Raw genomic sequence first — 16,087 nt, 5'->3', positions numbered from 1 at the left:
CAGAAAACAGAGCTGTTTTTAGCAAAGTGACTACCTGTAGATTTTGGCCTCTAGCTCAGCCGCCACCTAGGGAAACCTACCAAACCTGTGCATTTCTGAAAACTAGAGACCTAGGGGAATCCAAGGAGGGGTGACTTGTGTGGCTCGGACCAGGTTCTGTTACCCAGAATCCTTTGCAAACCTCAAAATTTGGCTAAAAAAACACATGTTCCTCACATTTCTGTGGCAGAAAGTTCTGGAATCTGAGAGGAGCCACAAATTTCCTTCCACCCAGCGTTCCCCCACGTCTCCCGATAAAAATGATACCTCACTTGTGTGGGTAGGCCTAGCGCCCGCAACAGGATATGCCCCAAAACACAACGTGGACATATCACAGAAAACAGAGCTGTTTTTAGCAAAGTGACTACCTGTAGATTTTGGCCTCTAGCTTAGCCGCCACCTAGGGAAACCTACCAAACCTATGCATTTCTGAAAACTAGAGACCTAGGGGAATCCAAGGAGGGGTGACTTGTGTGGCTCGGACCAGGTTCTGTTACCCAGAATCCTTTGCAAACCTCAAAATTTGGCTAAAAAAACACATGTTCCTCACATTTCTGTGGCAGAAAGTTCTGGAATCTGAGAGGAGCCATAAATTTCCTTCCACCCAGCGTTCCCCCACGTCTCCCGATAAAAATGATACCTCACTTGTGTGGGTAGGCCTAGCGCCCGCGACAGGATATGCCCCAAAACACAACGTGGACACATCACAGAAAACAGAGCTGTTTTTAGCAAAGTGACTACCTGTAGATTTTGGCCTCTAGCTCAGCCGCCACCTAGGGAAACCTACCAAACCTGTGCATTTCTGAAAAGTAGAGACCTAGGGGAATCCAAGGAGGGGTGACTTGTGTGGCTCGGACCAGGTTCTGTTACCCAGAATCCTTTGCAAACCTCAAAATTTGGCTAAAAAAACACATGTTCCTCACATTTCTGTGGCAGAAAGTTCTGGAATCTGAGAGGAGCCACAAATTTCCTTCCACCCAGCGTTCCCCCACGTCTCCCGATAAAAATGATACCTCACTTGTGTGGGTAGGCCTAGCGCCCGCGACAGGATATGCCCCAAAACACAACGTGGACACATCACAGAAAACAGAGCTGTTTTTAGCAAAGTGACTACCTGTAGATTTTGGCCTCTAGCTCAGCCGCCACCTAGGGAAACCTACCAAACCTGTGCATTTCTGAAAACTAGAGACCTAGGGGAATCCAAGGAGGGGTGACTTGTGTGGCTCGGACCAGGTTCTGTTACCCAGAATCCTTTGCAAACCTCAAAATTTGGCTAAAAAAACACATGTTCCTCACATTTCTGTGGCAGAAAGTTCTGGAATCTGAGAGGAGCCACAAATTTCCTTCCACCCAGCGTTCCCCCACGTCTCCCGATAAAAATGATACCTCACTTGTGTGGGTAGGCCTAGCGCCCGCGACAGGATATGCCCCAAAACACAACGTGGACATATCACAGAAAACAGAGCTGTTTTTAGCAAAGTGACTACCTGTAGATTTTGGCCTCTAGCTCAGCCGCCACCTAGGGAAACCTACCAAACCTGTGCATTTCTGAAAACTAGAGACCTAGGGGGATCCAAGGAGGGGTGACTTGCGGGGCTCGGACCAGGTTCTGTTACCTAGAATCCTTTGCAAACCTCAAAATTTGGCTAAAAAAACACATGTTCCTCACATTTCTGTGGCAGAAAGTTCTGGAATCTGAGAGGAGCCACAAATTTCCTTCCACCCAGCGTTCCCCCATGTCTCCCGATAAAAATGATACCTCACTTGTGTGGGTAGGCCTAGCGCCCGCGACAGGATATGCCCCAAAACACAACTTGGACATATCACAGAAAACAGAGCTGTTTTTAGCAAAGTGACTACCTGTAGATTTTGGCCTCTAGCTCAGCCGCCACCTAGGGAAACCTACCAAACCTATGCATTTCTGAAAACTAGAGACCTAGGGGAATCCAAGGAGGGGTGACTTGTGTGGCTCGGACCAGGTTCTGTTACCCAGAATCCTTTGCAAACCTCAAAATTTGGCTAAAAAAACACATGTTCCTCACATTTCTGTGGCAGAAAGTTCTGGAATCTGAGAGGAGCCACAAATTTCCTTCCACCCAGCGTTCCCCCACGTCTCCCGATAAAAATGATACCTCACTTGTGTGGGTAGGCCTAGCGCCCGCGACAGGATATGCCCCAAAACACAACGTGGACATATCACAGAAAACAGAGCTGTTTTTAGCAAAGTGACTACCTGTAGATTTTGGCCTCTAGCTCAGCCGCCACCTGGGGAAACCTACCAAACCTATGCATTTCTGAAAACTAGAGACCTAGGGGAATCCAAGGAGGGGTGACTTGTGTGGCTCGGACCAGGTTCTGTTACCCAGAATCCTTTGCAAACCTCAAAATTTGGCTAAAAAAACACATGTTCCTCACATTTCTGTGGCAGAAAGTTCTGGAATCTGAGAGGAGCCATACATTTCCTTCCACCCAGCGTTCCCTCACGTCTCCCGATAAAAATGATACCTCACTTGTGTGGGTAGGCCTAGCGCCCGCGACAGGATATGCCCCAAAACACAACGTGGACACATCACAGAAAACAGAGCTGTTTTTAGCAAAGTGACTACCTGTAGATTTCGGCCTCTAGCTCAGCCGCCACCTAGGGAAACCTACCAAACCTGTGCATTTCTGAAAACTAGAGACCTAGGGGAATCCAAGGAGGGGTGACTTGTGTGGCTCGGACCAGGTTCTGTTACCCAGAATCCTTTGCAAACCTCAAAATTTGGCAAAAAAAACACATGTTCCTCACATTTCTGTGGCAGAAAGTTCTGGAATCTGAGAGGAGCCACAAATTTCCTTCCACCCAGCGTTCCCCCACGTCTCCCGATAAAAATGATACCTCACTTGTGTGGGTAGGCCTAGCGCCCGCGACAGGATATGCCCCAAAACACAACGTGGACATATCACAGAAAACAGAGCTGTTTTTAGCAAAGTGACTACCTGTAGATTTTGGCCTCTAGCTCAGCCGCCACCTAGGGAAACCTACCAAACCTGTGCATTTCTGAAAACTAGAGACCTAGGGGGATCCAAGGAGGGGTGACTTGCGGGGCTCGGACCAGGTTCTGTTACCTAGAATCCTTTGCAAACCTCAAAATTTGGCTAAAAAAACACATGTTCCTCACATTTCTGTGGCAGAAAGTTCTGGAATCTGAGAGGAGCCACAAATTTCCTTCCACCCAGCGTTCCCCCATGTCTCCCGATAAAAATGATACCTCACTTGTGTGGGTAGGCCTAGCGCCCGCGACAGGATATGCCCCAAAACACAACGTGGACATATCACAGAAAACAGAGCTGTTTTTAGCAAAGTGACTACCTGTAGATTTTGGCCTCTAGCTCAGCCGCCACCTAGGGAAACCTACCAAACCTATGCATTTCTGAAAACTAGAGACCTAGGGGAATCCAAGGAGGGGTGACTTGTGTGGCTCGGACCAGGTTCTGTTACCCAGAATCCTTTGCAAACCTCAAAATTTGGCTAAAAAAACACATGTTCCTCACATTTCTGTGGCAGAAAGTTCTGGAATCTGAGAGGAGCCACAAATTTCCTTCCACCCAGCGTTCCCCCACGTCTCCCGATAAAAATGATACCTCACTTGTGTGGGTAGGCCTAGCGCCCGCGACAGGATATGCCCCAAAACACAACGTGGACACATCACAGAAAACAGAGCTGTTTTTAGCAAAGTGACTACCTGTAGATTTCGGCCTCTAGCTCAGCCGCCACCTAGGGAAACCTACCAAACCTGTGCATTTCTGAAAACTAGAGACCTAGGGGAATCCAAGGAGGGGTGACTTGTGTGGCTCGGACCAGGTTCTGTTACCCAGAATCCTTTGCAAACCTCAAAATTTGGCTAAAAAAACACATGTTCCTCACATTTCTGTGGCAGAAAGTTCTGGAATCTGAGAGGAGCCATACATTTCCTTCCACCCAGCGTTCCCTCACGTCTCCCGATAAAAATGATACCTCACTTGTGTGGGTAGGCCTAGCGCCCGCGACAGGATATGCCCCAAAACACAACGTGGACACATCACAGAAAACAGAGCTGTTTTTAGCAAAGTGACTACCTGTAGATTTTGGCCTCTAGCTCAGCCGCCACCTAGGGAAACCTACCAAACCTGTGCATTTCTGAAAACTAGAGACCTAGGGGAATCCAAGGAGGGGTGACTTGTGTGGCTCGGACCAGGTTCTGTTACCCAGAATCCTTTGCAAACCTCAAAATTTGGCTAAAAAAACACATGTTCCTCACATTTCTGTGGCAGAAAGTTCTGGAATCTGAGAGGAGCCACAAATTTCCTTCCACCCAGCGTTCCCCCACATCTCCCGATAAAAATGATACCTCACTTGTGTGGGTAGGCCTAGCGCCCGCGACAGGATATGCCCCAAAACACAACGTGGACATATCACAGAAAACAGAGCTGTTTTTAGCAAAGTGACTACCTGTAGATTTTGGCCTCTAGCTCAGCCGCCACCTAGGGAAACCTACCAAACCTGTGCATTTCTGAAAACTAGAGACCTAGGGGAATCCAAGGAGGGGTGACTTGTGTGGCTCGGACCAGGTTCTGTTACCCAGAATCCTTTGCAAACCTCAAAATTTGGCTAAAAAAACACATGTTCCTCACATTTCTGTGGCAGAAAGTTCTGGAATCTGAGAGGAGCCACAAATTTCCTTCCACCCAGCGTTCCCCCACGTCTCCCGATAAAAATGATACCTCACTTGTGTGGGTAGGCCTAGCGCCCGCGACAGGATATGACCCAAAACACAACGTGGACATATCACAGAAAACAGAGCTGTTTTTAGCAAAGTGACTACCTGTAGATTTTGGCCTCTAGCTCAGCCGCCACCTAGGGAAACCTACCAAACCTGTGCATTTCTGAAAACTAGAGACCTAGGGGAATCCAAGGAGGGGTGACTTGTGTGGCTCGGACCAGGTTCTGTTACCCAGAATCCTTTGCAAACCTCAAAATTTGGCTAAAAAAACACATGTTCCTCACATTTCTGTGGCAGAAAGTTCTGGAATCTGAGAGGAGACACAAATTTCCTTCCACCCAGCGTTCCCTTACGTCTCCCGATAAAAATGATACCTCACTTGTGTGGGTAGGCCTAGCGCCCGCGACAGGATATGCCCCAAAACACAACGTGGACACATCACAGAAAACAGAGCTGTTTTTAGCAAAGTGACTACCTGTAGATTTTGGCCTCTAGCTCAGCCGCCACCTAGGGAAACCTACCAAACCTTTGCATTTCTGAAAACTAGAGACCTAGGGGAATCCAAGGAGGGGTGACTTGTGTGGCTCGGACCAGGTTCTGTTACCCAGAATCCTTTGCAAACCTCAAAAGTTGGCTAAAAAAACACATGTTCCTCACATTTCTGTGGCAGAAAGTTCTGGAATCTGAGAGGACACACAAATTTCCTTCCACCCAGCGTTCCCCCAGGTCTCCCGATAAAAATGATACCTCACTTGTGTGGGTAGGCCTAGCGCCCGCGACAGGATATGCCCCAAAACACAACGTGGACATATCACAGAAAACAGAGCTGTTTTTAGCAAAGTGACTACCTGTAGATTTTGGCCTCTAGCTCAGCCGCCACCTAGGGAAACCTACCAAACCTGTGCATTTCTGAAAACTAGAGACCTAGGGGAATCCAAGGAGGGGTGACTTGTGTGGCTCGGACCAGGTTCTGTTACCCAGAATCCTTTGCAAACCTCAAAATTTGGCTAAAAAAACACATGTTCCTCACATTTCTGTGGCAGAAAGTTCTGGAATCTGAGAGGAGCCACAAATTTCCTTCCACCCAGCGTTCCCCCACGTCTCCCGATAAAAATGATACCTCACTTGTGTGGGTAGGCCTAGCGCCCGCGACAGGATATGACCCAAAACACAACGTGGACATATCACAGAAAACAGAGCTGTTTTTAGCAAAGTGACTACCTGTAGATTTTGGCCTCTAGCTCAGCCGCCACCTAGGGAAACCTACCAAACCTGTGCATTTCTGAAAACTAGAGACCTAGGGGAATCCAAGGAGGGGTGACTTGTGTGGCTCGGACCAGGTTCTGTTACCCAGAATCCTTTGCAAACCTCAAAATTTGGCTAAAAAAACACACGTTCCATCACATTTCTGTGGCAGAAAGTTCTGGAATCTGAGAGGAGACACAAATTTCCTTCCACCCAGCGTTCCCCCACGTCTCCCGATAAAAATGATACCTCACTTGTGTGGGTAGGCCTAGCGCCCGCGACAGGATATGCCCCAAAACACAACGTGGACATATCACAGAAAACAGAGCTGTTTTTAGCAAAGTGACTACCTGTAGATTTTGGCCTCTAGCTCAGCCGCCACCTAGGGAAACCTACCAAACCTTTGCATTTCTGAAAACTAGAGACCTAGGGGAATCCAAGGAGGGGTGACTTGTGTGGCTCGGACCAGGTTCTGTTACCCAGAATCCTTTGCAAACCTCAAAATTTGGCTAAAAAAACACATGTTCCTCACATTTCTGTTGCAGAAAGTTCTGGAATCTGAGAGGAGACACAAATTTCCTTCCACCCAGCGTTCCCCCAGGTCTCCCGATAAAAATGATACCTCACTTGTGTGGGTAGGCCTAGCGCCCGCGACAGGATATGCCCCAAAACACAACGTGGACATATCACAGAAAACAGAGCTGTTTTTAGCAAAGTGACTACCTGTAGATTTTGGCCTCTAGCTCAGCCGCCACCTAGGGAAACCTACCAAACCTTTGCATTTCTGAAAACTAGAGACCTAGGGGAATCCAAGGAGGGGTGACTTGTGTGGCTCGGACCAGGTTCTGTTACCCAGAATCCTTTGCAAACCTCAAAATTTGGCTAAAAAAACACATGTTCCTCACATTTCTGTGGCAGAAAGTTCTGGAATCTGAGAGGAGACACAAATTTCCTTCCACCCAGCGTTCCCCCAGGTCTCCCGATAAAAATGATACCTCACTTGTGTGGGTAGGCCTAGCGCCCGCGACAGGATATGCCCCAAAACACAACGTGGACATATCACAGAAAACAGAGCTGTTTTTAGCAAAGTGACTACCTGTAGATTTTGGCCTCTAGCTCAGCCGCCACCTAGGGAAACCTACCAAACCTGTGCATTTCTGAAAACTAGAGACCTAGGGGAATCCAAGGAGGGGTGACTTGTGTGGCTCGGACCAGGTTCTGTTACCCAGAATTCTTTGCAAACCTCAAAATTTGGCTAAAAAAACACATGTTCCTCACATTTCTGTGGCAGAAAGTTCTGGAATCTGAGAGGAGCCACAAATTTCCTTCCACCCAGCGTTCCCCCACGTCTCCCGATAAAAATGATACCTCACTTGCGTGGGTAGGCCTAGCGGCCGCGACAGGAAACGCCCCAAAGCGCAACGTGGACACAACCAAAATTTTGGAAGAAAACAGTGCCTACCTGTGGATTTTGGCCTGTAGCTCAGCGGGCACCTAGGGAAACCTACCAAACCTGTGCATTTGTGAAAACTAGAGACCTAGGGGAATCCAAGGAGGGGTGACTTGCGGGGCTCGGACCAGGTTCTGTTACCCAGAATCCTTTGCAAACCTCAAAATTTGGCCAAAAAAACACTTTTTCCTCTCATTTCTGTGGCAGAAAGTTCTGGAATCTGAGAGGAGCCACAAATTTCCTTCCACCCAGCATTCCCCCAAGTCTCCCGATAAAAATGATACCTCACTTGTGTGGGTGGGCCAGGTGCCTGCAACAGAATAAGGCCCAAAACCTGAAGAGATAGAAGGGATAGGTATTTTTGCAATATATCATTTTGATGTGTGCACATACGTCCGTGATGTGCCAAACACTAAAATAGTGAAAAGAAACACTTAGGTTATGTGAAGAAGACCCCTCACCCACCAACCAAGTTGGTGGCATGCTTCATCATCGGGGTCCCACCCGAGGCACCTAGCGTGTCACAGGTGTGCTGCGACGCCTGATTACAGCGGAGCAGGTTTTGTCATTTTTTACAACACATACTGGTTGGATTTGGCACGAGGGTGAGTGATGGTTCAGTGGATCAAATTTTATTAACAATAGATTTCACAAAAATGAAATGCACTGCTAATAACTGAAAGGCAAAAAAGTGAACCAATGACTCACAGCTCGTGAGCTGTAAAGCCGCGACAAGGCACCAACCGCTTTACAGTCCATTCACACACCTTTCATACATGACACGCACAAGACCATTCACACCGCCAGCCACGGGCCCAGCACATTACAACACTCACATCGACAGACCGCGCCACTCAAGGGCCCATCACTTACATACGCCACATGCCTGATACAAGAATCACACCAGCTGATGGGAGTGTGGACTGCCGTTTGGCTGACACCGCCAGCCAAGCGCCACCCCACGCACACCGCCAGCCAAGCGCCACCCCACGCACACCGCCAGCCAAGCGCCACCCCACGCACACCGCCAGCCAAGCGCCACCCCACGCACACCGCCAGCCAAGCGCCACCCCACACACACCGCCAGCCAAGCGCCACCCCACGCACACTGCCAGCCAAGCGCCACCCCACGCACACCGCCAGCCAAGCGCCACCCCACGCACACCACCAGCCAAGCGCCACCCCACGCACACCGCCAGCCAAGCGCCACCCCACGCACACCGCAATCACTTTTTTTTATTTATAAACAACAAATAAACTACTAATTATAAAATAGGCACAAAACTACAAACACAAAACCTCAAACTAAATACACGACAGATGCCAACCGTGAAACATATGAAAATATAAAACAGACAGCTTACGCTCACGGTATTTCCCAAAAGTTTTTCCTTGTGTGGTAACTTCTAAAACAGCTGGGCACACACAGCCCAGGCTTTGAAGGGCATTCGGGGCAGTACATCCGGCTCTCCCTCCGGATTGATCTCCGGGCACATACTCTACATTTCTTTGTGGGCATGTCTTTTTTGGGAGTGGGAGGAATGTGATCTGGAAAGTGCCGATCTTTCAATCTAGCCACATCCTCCACCACTTCTACTCTAGGAACTCTTGCCGGTTCCACCACAATAAGGCTTTCTATCACTGACTCCTGAAATTTAACAAAAGTCATCCTTGACTCAGGTGAACAATCCTTGTATACAATAAAGGCATTAAAAGTTGCCAAATGAAATAAATGTAGGGCCAACTTTTTATACCACACATACGACTTACAAAGAGCAGTGTAAGGTTCCAACCTCTGATCTACTCTATCAACACCACCCATGTGCCTATTGTAGTCCAAAATGCACGCAGGTTTGCGCACTTCCGCAACCTGACCCCAAACAGCCACAGGGGAAGTACTCTCATCATGGATGGTCGATAGCATGTACACATCCCTCCTGTCTGAAAATTTCATAGCTAACAGCTCATTATTCCGCAAGGCACTGCACTGTCCCCTCTCAAGTTTTTTACAGACAAGCTCCCTTGGATAGCCTTTGCGGTTAGAACGGATTGTGCCACAAGCAACAGTGTCCACCCTAAACAACTCCTTGAACAACTGCACTCCAGTGTAGAAATTATCTACGTACAAATGGTGACCTTTGTTAAACAGCCGTCTAGCAAGTTCCCACACAATTTTTTCGCTAACTCCAAAAGTGGCCGGACAACCAGGAGGGTCAATACTGGAATCCCTACCAGTGTAGACCCGGAAATTATAAACATATCCTGTACTGCTTTCTGACAGCAGATACAATTTAATCCCATACCGTGCCCTCTTACTAGGGATGTACTGCTTAAAAACTAAACGCCCCTTGAAAAGGACCAAAGACTCGTCCACACTTATCTCTTTGCCTGGAACATAGACCTCTGAAAAACGATCCACAAAATGATCAAGGACAGGCCTAATCTTAAAAAGGCGGTCACAATCAGGGTGATCTCGTGGCAAGGCTAAAGCATTGTCTACAAAATGCAGCATACGAAGAAGAAGCAAATACCGATTATGTGTCATAGTTGCAGGAAATATAGCAGTTGCCATCAAGGGACTAGTAGACCAATAAGAAGCCAGTGACGGCTTCCTGATCAACCCCATCAAAAAAGACAAACCTAAAAACCTTTTCATCTCTTCCAGATATGTGGGAACCCAATGAGTAGCTCTAGACTGAGGCTTAAGTCTGGCAGCGTTGTCCCGCAAAAATTGCTCTGCATACACATTTGTCTGCTCCACAATCTCTTCCAAAAATACATCGTCCATAAACAAGTGAAAGAAATGGACAGGCAGAAAGTTTTCCGTATTAACTCTACACCCTGGGAGACTAGTAAATGCAGGTAACTGTGGCTGCTCCATGTTTGGGGCAATCCAGGTGTCAGGTCTTCTAATGGGAAACCCTTCAGCCCCAGTCTGCTGCACTCTTGGCACATCAATGTCCTCCTCTAACTCAGGCCCTTCATCTGCACTGAGAGTAGCTTCCTCATCAGAAGAATACTCTTGGACAGAAAACTCACTTCCAGAATCTCCTGCTTCCTCCTCTGCCTCAGATGCAGAGTCAGTGTCGTAATCATGGTCTGAAGACGACTCAAAGAGCATGCGAACAACCTGCTGAGCGGTCACTTTGCGGCTAGCCATGATCCTAACAACAAATGGATTGCCAACAACAACTAGCACTAAAATAAGTAATAAACAAAGTGTAGCTTTATCACAAAGAGTTATGTACTACAAAAAACTATACCACTCAGTTGCCTGAAATAGCTACTCACCAAGCAACTACTCTGCACAGACACAGCAATCACCAATGATATCCCACTAAAAAGAAAAAAGAAAAAAGCAAATTAGACATATGACAACACAAACATCACTGTGCTCAAATCTAAGGACAATGTCAAACACACAATACTGCATTTAGTACACCACCTACAAACATGTCATTCATGCATGTCAACAATACTCCTTTGGAGTAAATTGCTTTCACTTACCTAAAACATGCAGCTATGCAAACCACTGGACAACTACTGCCAAAACCGCTAAGATCCACAGCAAAGGAAGCAAAAGCGTTGAACTAGAAGAAAAAGAAGAAATAAATTGTTATAATCACAAATACAAATACTTTGCCTGTTGACAAACACCCCACCACCAAGAACTTAGAAGTTGTCCCTGGTACCTAAGTGGATCCTGCCCCCCCTCGGGGGTAGATGGGCGTAAAAAAATTAGCCGAAATGGGCAACACCTCTGTGCCCCCTTTTAGGGGGCAACCCTTCCCAAAGGGGGCACCCCCAGCACAAAACAAAAAAATCCCTGCCGTATTGGTGGTTTCTGCCCTCCTTGGGGGCAGATGGGCCTACAAAATTACACACACACCACACAATTCCTGGCGCCTAGTGTGCTTCCACCCCCCCGGGGCCAGATCGTCCAAAAAATGACTGGTCTGCCATCGGGGGGCCGAAACAGAAAAAAAAAACTCCCCAGGGGAGAGACCCTTGCCCAAGGGGTTGCCCTCAAAATAAACAACAAAAACAAAATCCCTGGTGTCTAGTGGATTTTGCCCCCCCGCCCCCCCCGGCGGCAGATCAGCCCAAAAATTGGCAATCTGCCCCCGGGGGGGGAGGGGGGGGCAAATACTAAAAAATGTGTCCCCCAGTGGGACGCCCCTTGCCCAAAGGGTCGCCCCCCCAAAAAAACTTTACAATAAAAATAAATCCCTGGTGTCTAGTGGTTTTCAACCCCCCTCGGGGGCAGATCTGCCAAAAAATCAGCGGATCTGCCCCCCGGGGGGGGGGCTAAATACAAATAAAAATTCCCCGGGGGGGCCACCCTGGCCCAAGGGGTCACCCCCAAAATATAAAATCCCTGGTGTCTAGTGGTTTTCGCCCCCCCCCCGGGGGCAGATCCGCCGAAAATTCGGCAGATCTGCCCCAGGGGGGGGGCGAAATACAAAAAAAAATTGCCCCCGGGGTGGGGCGACCCTTGCCCAAGGGGGTCGTCCCCAAAATAAACATAAAAAACTATATCCCTGGTGTCTAGTGGTTTTCGCCCCCCCCTGGGGGCAGATCCGCCGAAAAATCGGCAGATCTGCCCCCAGGGGGGGGCGAAATACAATAAAAAAATGCCCCCGGGGGAGGGCGACCCTTGCCCAAGGGGTCGCCCCCAAAATAATAAATAAAATACATTTTCCCTGGTGTCTAGTGGTTTTCGCCCCCCCCTGGGGGCAGATCCGCCGAAAAATCCGCAGATCTGCCCCCAGGGGGGGCGAAATACAAAAAAAAATTGCCCCCGGGGGGGGGCGACCCTTGCCCAAGGGGTCACCCCCAAAATTTTGCCAAAATAACAGTATCCCTGGTGTCTAGTGGTTTTCGCCCCCCCCCGGGGGCAGATCCGCCGAAAAAACGGCGGATCTGCCCCCAGGGGGGGGCGAAATACTAAAAATAATTGCCCCCGGGGGGGGCGACCCTTGCCCAAGGGGTCGCCCCCAAAATATTGACAAAAATAAATCCCTGGTGGCTAGTGGAGATTCCTGCTCCACGATCGCGGGCTCTGCCCGCGATCGTGGAGCAGGAATCTAATGAAAACAGGCACCGGGGGAAAGGAAAAACCCTTTCCTTTCCCCCCGTGTCTGTTTCCACCACCCCCGACCCCCAAAAACGAAGAGGACTCACCTTCTGTGTCCTCCTCGGTAGACGCGCTGGAAGCAAATGGCTTCCAGCGCGCCCGGCAACACTAGATGACGTCAGCGCGCTGTGCGCGCGCTGATGTCATCGGATTGCCGTGGGGGGGGGCGGGGGTGGAAGGGGAAGGTCTTCCCCTTCCATCCCCGCCTGGGGGGGGGGAGGGGGGGTGCACGGGGGCGCGCTAGCGCGCCCCCAAGTTCCCCTGTGCCTAGGACGAGATGATCTCGTCCAAGGCACAGGGGAACTGTAGCCTTGGACGAGATCATCTCGTCCAAGGCACAGAAGAGGTTAAACTGAGATGTGTTCGAGAAGATGATGTCTGAGTGTCCGGTGAGGGACAAGTGGTTTTACCAAATAACCTGTTGACTCAAATGGCTAGATATCAACATGGTCAAACACATGTTGTGAGGGATGCCATGATTCACACCTTCAAACAGTTCTGGTTCAATCCAAAGTTTAAACAGGTTGCCAAAGCAGCTTGCCACTGTTGCATCATTTAGCAGCAAGTGAATATGGCAAAGGGGACTGTGGTTAATATGAGCCAGATTGAAAGAGCAGGAGGTCCATTTAGCAGGATGCAGATGGATTTTATTGAGATGCATGAAGAGTTGAGATATGTGCTGGTGAATGTGTGTATTTTTATTCACTGGATTCAGGCTTACCCCACACGAAAAAATGATAGTCTTACTATAGCGAAGTGACTGCTTAGAAAACGGATAGCTTGTTTTGGGTTTCCGGTCTCTTAGAATCAGAAAGGGGAAATCACTTTAACAATGAAGTAATTAAATTGCTGTATTCAGCTTTAAACATCGAGCAGAAGTTGCATTGTAGTTATCACCCTGAAGTATCAGGATTTGTTGAGCAAATTAATGGAGTCAAGGCTTGCAAAGATGTGTGCATCATCGAATCTGAAATGGCCAGACGCACTGCTGCTAGTTCTGATGAGTATGAGAAACACACTCAACAGGAAGACTCCCTCATGGGCAGAGCAATGAGATTGCCGGTGGTTCCTGCGAATGCTCTTGTGAATATAACAGATGATATGGTGTTTGACTACCACAGGGGTCTAGCTGATGTGGCTCTCTCTTTCTCCCACCAGGTGGAAGCCACCACTGTGCAACCGTCTCAAGATCAAAGCCACAACCTAAAAGCTGGAGATTGGGTTGTGATCAGAAGACATGTGAGGAAGAATTGTTTGGAGCCTCGGTGGAAAGGCCTGTATCAAGTGATACTGGTTACTACTACAGCTGTGAAGTGTGCAGGAGTTCCGAACTGGATTCATGTCAGCCATACTCGGAAAGTACCCTGCCCTCTAGACAATGAAGACAAGTTGTTGAGAGTACCAACAACTTCTGGACAATCCCCAGAAAGGGAGCAGGAAACAGGAGAACCAGGGACTGACTCTGAGCAGACCGAAGACAATTGAGGCACTTCTGTGAGAGACAAAGTGGAAGGCATACAGGAGGGAGACAGCGAACCATCCTCAACTGAGGTGGCAGGAGAGTCTGGTCATAGGAGGGCTCTCCTGGAAGCAGATGGTCTTGAAGGACTAGCAGAGCAAGCCACAGACAGTGAGGTTGAAGGAGTGGAGGCGGATCTAAGTCAAACTAATCTGACTCCTCTGCCAGGGAAGAGGTACTGAAACCGGGTGATTTATGGCAGCATTCCCAGCACCCCGCAAATATGTTCTCTGCTGAAGAAGGGATTAACCCAGAAACACATGTGTCCAGAGATGCACAGTAAAGGCTGTACCTACTTAGAGGTGAAATATTTAAAAATTAATGGAGTTCGTTTTTTGAAGATACTACATCTACCATGATGCAATGGGGCAGATTAATTGCTGGGATGTCAGGCAGGTGCGCTCCTAACTGTTTGTGACTTTAAAGGCTCCCTTGAGCTACTGGGCTGACGAGCTCTGGAGCAGGCACCAGCATGCCAGGGAAGAGGTACTGAAACCGGGTGATTTATGGCAGCATTCCCAGCACCCCGCAAATATGTTCTCTGCTGAAGAAGGGATTAACCCAGAAACACATGTGTCCAGAGATGCACAGTAAAGGCTGTACCTACTTAGAGGTGAAATATTTAAAAATTAATGGAGTTCGTTTTTTGAAGATACTACATCTACCATGATGCAATGGGGCAGATTAATTGCTGGGATGTCAGGCAGGTGCGCTCCTAACTGTTTGTGACTTTAAAGGCTCCCTTCAGCTACTGGGCTGACGAGCTCTGGAGCAGGCACCAGCATGCCAGGGAAGAGGTACTGAAACCGGGTGATTTATGGCAGCATTCCCAGCACCCCGCAAATATGTTCTCTGCTGAAGAAGGGATTAACCCAGAAACACATGTGTCCAGAGATGCACAGTAAAGGCTGTACCTACTTAGAGGTGAAATATTTAAAAATTAATGGAGTTCGTTTTTTGAAGATACTACATCTACCATGATGCAATGGGGCAGATTAATTGCTGGGATGTCAGGCAGGTGCGCTCCTAACTGTTTGTGACTTTAAAGGCTCCCTTGAGCTACTGGGCTGACGAGCTCTGGAGCAGGCACCAGCATGCTAGGGAAGAGGTACTGAAACCGGGTGATTTATGGCAGCATTCCCAGCACCCCGCAAATATGTTCTCTGCTGAAGAAGGGATTAACCCAGAAACACATGTGTCCAGAGATGCACAGTAAAGGCTGTACCTACTTAGAGGTGAAATATTTAAAAATTAATGGAGTTCGTTTTTTGAAGATACTACATCTACCATGATGCAATGGGGCAGATTAATTGCTGGGATGTCAGGCAGGTGCGCTCCTAACTGTTTGTGACTTTAAAGGCTCCCTTGAGCTACTGGGCTGACGAGCTCTGGAGCAGGCACCAGCATGCCAGGGAAGAGGTACTGAAACCGGGTGATTTATGGCAGCATTCCCAGCACCCCGCAAATATGTTCTCTGCTGAAGAAGGGATTAACCCAGAAACACATGTGTCCAGAGATGCACAGTAAAGGCTGTACCTACTTAGAGGTGAAATATTTAAAAATTAATGGAGTTCGTTTTTTGAAGATACTACATCTACCATGATGCAATGGGGCAGATTAATTGCTGGGATGTCAGGCAGGTGCGCTCCTAACTGTTTGTGACTTTAAAGGCTCCCTTGAGCTACTGGGCTGACGAGCTCTGGAGCAGGCACCAGCATGCCAGGGAAGAGGTACTGAAACCGGGTGATTTATGGCAGCATTCCCAGCACCCCGCAAATATGTTCTCTGCTGAAGAAGGGATTAACCCAGAAACACATGTGTCCAGAGATGCACAGTAAAGGCTGTACCTACTTAGAGGTGAAATATTTAAAAATTAATGGAGTTCGTTTTTTGAAGATACTACATCTACCATGATGCAATGGGGCAGATTAATTGCTGGGATGTCAGGCAGGTGC

Source organism: Pleurodeles waltl, chromosome 4_2 (genome assembly GCF_031143425.1).
Source record: "Pleurodeles waltl isolate 20211129_DDA chromosome 4_2, aPleWal1.hap1.20221129, whole genome shotgun sequence".
Classification (NCBI taxonomy): domain Eukaryota; kingdom Metazoa; phylum Chordata; class Amphibia; order Caudata; family Salamandridae; genus Pleurodeles; species Pleurodeles waltl.
This window is presented reverse-complemented; position numbering follows the sequence as displayed.